Source organism: Myotis daubentonii, chromosome 3, assembly GCF_963259705.1.
Source record: "Myotis daubentonii chromosome 3, mMyoDau2.1, whole genome shotgun sequence".
NCBI classification, from domain to species: Eukaryota; Metazoa; Chordata; class Mammalia; order Chiroptera; family Vespertilionidae; genus Myotis; species Myotis daubentonii.
In genome coordinates, this window is record NC_081842.1 from 177655158 (window position 1) to 177660849 (window position 5692).

Here is a 5692-nt window from a genome sequence, read left to right on the forward strand (position 1 = left end):
AAACTATTTTTAAAATACACTTTTATTGATTCTAGAGAGAGGAAAGGGGAGGGATAGAGAGAAACATCAATGAGAGAAAAACATCATTTGGCTGCCTCCTGCATCCCGCCCCGCCCCCACCTGGGATTAAGCCCTACCCAGGCATGTGCCCTGACCAGGAATCAAACCAGCATCCTCCTGGTTCATAGGTCAACACTAACCACTGAGCACACTGGCTGGGCAGAAATTTTTTTAAATGTATAGTTATTATAGGAATAAGTGTATTATAATTATTACAGGAATTCCTTTGACTTTCAGATTAAGAAAAAAATCCTTAGCAAACATAAGAGATATGATGGGCCAAGTTATTTTTCAGTAAAAATAATATGTAACATCAATAAATTTTTGAACTAAATTCTTAAAAGCATTCAAAAAACACTTGTGCCTTCTAATTGCCAAAGAATGTATTTATGTGGTGGAAGAAAATAGAAGACAACTAATAGAAATAAAAATATCAAATTATTCTAATTCCTAAAAGAAAACATTTTCAAGTTAATAAATTATCATTGTTGTTTATAAAATATGCCTAACTTTTCATCTCAAATTCACTTTAAATACTTAACATATAATTTAATATCGAAAAATCACTAAATTATTTGTTAACATTTGTACAGCATTACTTCTCTGGATAGACAGATTTCACACCAAAATTTTAATTAATGCTGAAAAAATTACTTAATAGTTGTCACCACAATTAATGATTAACTTATTAGTGGAGTACCAATTTATTCAGGAATTCATGTGGTGTAAGGACCAATGAAAGGACTAATATGATAATTTCTTACTGTGCAATTAATATTCCACTTAGTTGTTTTACATGTTTCCATGGATATCATTTGACCAACAAAATATGTAACGCTTTCTCCTTTATCTTTCCCCCATTTTTTTTGTTTGTTTGTTTGTTTTTAGAAGAACTCGGTGATTTGGAGAATTGGTTAGTAGAAGATAGAGAACCTAAGGGGAAAAAGTATAAAATGATAAATGACACTGAAGATCAAACCCTGTAGTCATCTCATTATGATTATAACTAAGTATATTAATTTTTGCATTATTCACTTTTCTTTAGAGTATCAATCAAAGCCACTACCTTGAACCTGGGGTACATATACAATATATACACAATTTTCTACAAAATACTTTTAAAAAGTCATATTACATGTTAAAATTTTAGGAACAAAATACCTGTGCTGATTTGTATTTTGACTTCATGGAGGAAGAAGGGAATAATATTCAACTAGGGAAGCTTGTACTGATCATAATACAAGCTGTATTTTTTACTCTCTTAGAGTAAAAAAATAAATAAAAAGGTGTTCCTTTCCCTTTGTACTTATCATAGACTACCCAATGTGCTGAGAGCATTCAGTATGAGAAACACTGCCAGTCGCTTTAAAATCTGACTTCAGAAAGAGCTAATGAGAAAGCACATTGGAAGGTGCGGCTTCATCTTTGTTTTCCAATAAGTGATCTCGGGTTTTCTTCTTACAGAAGTTTAAATAAGTTTGTTACCAATCTATGTAAACCATTACTGTTTTCAGCTTTCAGGTAAAGTCTAGCACTTCGTTTATGCAAAGTCTAAGAAAAGTCAAAAGAGATAATCTATCTTAAACGTGACATCATTCATTCAAGTCCATGGCACAACCTTTCACCTTCAGTACTATTTTAATGCTGTACTATATTTAAAAAAATACTATAAATGGAAGGAGGGAGATAACTAATATAAATTTTCATTTACATGGAAATGGGTAAATAAATTGTTGTGTAAAAATAGAACTAGCATATGACCCAGCAATTCCATTTCTGGGTATTTATTTGAAGAAAATAAAAGCATTAACTTGAAAAGACATATGTACCCCCATGTTCTTTGCAGCATTATTACAATAACCAAGAAATGGAAACGACCTAAATGTCCATAGGTGAATAAGTAAATAAAGAAACTACATATAATGGAATATTATTCAGCCATAAAAAAGAATGAAATCTTGCCATTTGTGACAATATGGGTGTACCTCAAGAGCATTAAGCTAAGTGAAATACGCCAGACAGAGAGAAAGACAAATAATGTGATCTCATGTGTAGAGTCTTTAAAAATAAAAAACAGTCTCACACATACAGTGAACTGATTGGTGGTTCCCAGTGGCAGGAGGTGGAAGGTTGGCAAAATAAGTGAAGGGGTCAAAAGGTACAAACTTGCAGTTACAAAATAAGTAAGTCCTGGCAATGAAAGCACAGCACCATGACTGTCACTAATAACACGCATTGCATATTTGATAGTTGCTAAGTAGAACTTAACAGTTCGAATCACAAGAAAAAATGTTGTAACTACGTGTGGTGACGGATACTAAATAGACTTACTGTGGTCATCATTCCCCAAATGTATACAAATATGGAATCATCAGAGAACCAAGATGGCGGCATAGGTTAACGCCGGAGTTTGCTGCTTTGAACAACTACTTCAAAAGTGAAACCAAAAAACGGAAGGGACATCACCCAGAACCACAGGAACGCTGGCTGAGTGGAAGTCCTACAACTAGGAGGAAAGAGAAACACACACGGACACTCAGAGGAGGCGCAGTGCTGAAGTCAAATTCTGAGGTGCGGAGTGCGCTGAGCGGGCTGGCGGCGGAGGGCGCGGTTGTTGTTTTCAATCGGGAGGGAGTCGCAGACTCTGAGCACCAGATCCGGGCGAATCTTTAGGGACCCAGACTCAGGCGGGAGAGGTGGGACTGTCTGGCTTCGGTCAGAGCGAGTGCAGCTTTCTCTCCCAGCTTTGCAGCGGGTGCTGGGACTCAGAGAGGCAGAGCCCCTGGGGACAGGACTGAGAGCCGCCATAACTGCTCTCTCCGGCCCACCCTGTTGATCCTGTGCGACCCGCCCCGCCCAAGCCCTGCACACAGGCATTTGCCGGATAGCCTCAGGCAAAGGCTAGATTAGCACCTCCCTAGAGGACAGAAGTTCTCTCACTGCTGACACAGCTGATTCTCATAGCCACTTGGCCTGGAGGTCAAACCCTCCCTGGAATTAGCTACAACAATCAAGATTTAACTATAAGACTGCGAACAAAGACCACTAGGGGGTGCACCAAGGAAGCATAACAAAATGCGGAGACAAAGAAACAGGACAAAATTGTCAAAGGAAGATATAGAGTTCAGAACCACACTTTTAAGGTCTCTCAAGAACTGTTTAGAAGCTGCCGATAAACTTAATGAGATCTACACGAAAACTAATAAGACCCTCGATCTTATATTGGGGAACCAACTAGAAATTAAGCATACACCGACTGAAATAACGAATAGTATACAGACTCCCGACAGCAGACCAGAGGAGCGCAAGAATCAAGTCAATGATTTGAAATGCGAGGAAGCAAAAAACACCCAACGGGAAAAGCAAAATGAAAAAAGAATCCAAAAATGCGAGGATAGTGTAAGGAGCCTCTGGGACAGCTTCAAGCGTACCAACATCAGAATTATAGGGGTGCCAGAAGATGAGAGAGAGCAAGATATTGAAAACCTATTTGAAGAAATAATGACAGAAAACTTCCCCCACCTGGTGAAAGAAATGGACTTACAGGTCCAAGAAGCGCGGAGAACCCCAAACAAAAGGAATCCAAAGAGGACCACACCAAGACACATCATAATTAAAATGCCAAGAGCAAAAGACAAAGAGAGAATCTTAAAAGCAGCAAGAGAAAGAAACCGAGTTACCTACAAGGGAATACCCATATGATTGTCAGCTGATTTCTCAACAGAAACTTTGCAGGCCAGAAGGGAATGGCAAGAAATATTCAAAATGATGAATACCAAGAACCTACAACCAAGGTTACTTTATCCAGCAAAGCTATCATTCAGAACTGAAGGTCAGATAAAGAGCTTCACAGATAAGGAAAAGCTAAAGGAGTTCATCACCACCAAACCAGGATTATATGAAATGCTGAAAGGTATCCTTTAAGAAGAGGAAGAGGAAGAAAAAGCTAAAGATACAAATTATGAACAACAAATATGCATCTATCAACAAGTGAATCTAAGAATCAAGTGAATAAATAATCTGATGAACAGAATGAACTGGTGATTATAATAGAATCAGGGACATAGAAAGGGAATGGACTGACTATTCTTGGGGGGGAAAAGGGTGTGGGAGATTCGGGAAGAGACTGGACAAAAATCGTGCACCTATGGATGAGGACAGTGGGTGGGGAGTGAGGGCAGAGGGTGGGGCGGGAACTGGGAGGAGGGGAGTTATGGGGGGGAAAAAAGAGGAACAAATGTAATAATCTGAACAATAAAGATTTAATAAAAAAAAAAAGAAGAAAAAAAAATATGGAATCATAATGTTGTACACCTGAAACCAATATAATGTCCTATGTCAGTTATACCTCAATTTTAAAAACTGTGGTATAACGACAGAATAAAACATAGCTGTTAAAATGAATGAACTATAAAGCCTCAGGTATCAACCTGTAAAGATCTCAAACACATAATGCTGGGGGGTTTTTAAAAGCAGTTCTACAATAATTCTTTAAAGATAACAGTTATGTAAATAGTCACAACACTTCGTGGATGCATGACAACTGCAGTGAACAGGAAGATGGCTACTGGAAGCATAAAAGCAAAGCTGCCTGGTCTCTCCCTCTGGACTTTGGAAAGAGACCTGGCTTCAGTGTTAATCACCTATCCAAGGGTCAGTGCTAGGAGCTTTTTGTTTGTTTCTAAGACTTTTATTTTTAGTTTTTAAATCTTTTTTTTCCAATTACAGTTGATGTACTTTATTATATCAGTTTCCAGTATATACCCCAGCTAGGAGCTATGATGTAACGCTTTTTAATCTTCAAAAGAGTTACAAATATAGGACCTCCCTTTGGATGTTTTGCAAACCAGCGGATTCATTTATTCACCACATATAAGTACTTCTATTTCCTTGATGCAAGATGGGACTGAGAAGAGCATCAACCTAATTTCGTCAGAAGGAAGCAATGTCTGTAGAGGGAAGCATGCTGCCTGGCATATAGTAAGTGCCCAGGAAATATCAGGTGCTTCTGCTGGCTTGACTGGTTACCAGGCAGGATTCATATGCCTGATCCTTGGGTGAGAACTTGATGGTGACTGATAAACAGCCAGGGAGTGGCTCAATTGGCTGAGCAGCGTCCTGTGCTCCGAAAGGTTGCCAGTTTGATTCCCAGTCAGGGCACAAACCTGGGTTTCGGGTTCGTCCTCAGGTTGGGGCACCTTAAGCGAGGCAGCCAATAGATGCATCTCTCTCTCTCTCTCTCTCTCTCTCTCTCTCTCTCTCTCTCTCTCTCTCTCAGTATGTCCTCCCTTGTCCTCGGGCAAGGGTAAAAACAAGAAAGAAAAGAAAAACACGGAGACTCAAAGTCTGTGACGTTCTCTGAATTGCATTGAATCCATAAACCCGAGAGTCCCGACAATTTCAGAGAAAGACTTTCCAAGATCGCCGCGGGTTCTCCCTGGAGATCCAGCGCCTGGCGTCTGGCAGAGGCAGGCTGGCTGTGGGTGGGGCGGGGGGGGGGGGGAGGAGGAAGGGGCGGGGACGCAGGGAGAAGCGGGTGGTTCAGCGGGGCGCACTGCGGGGACAAAGTTCAGAGGGGCGGGGCCGGCAGGGTAGGGGCGTGGCTGAGTGGGGGCAGGCGGGAGGGTTGCAG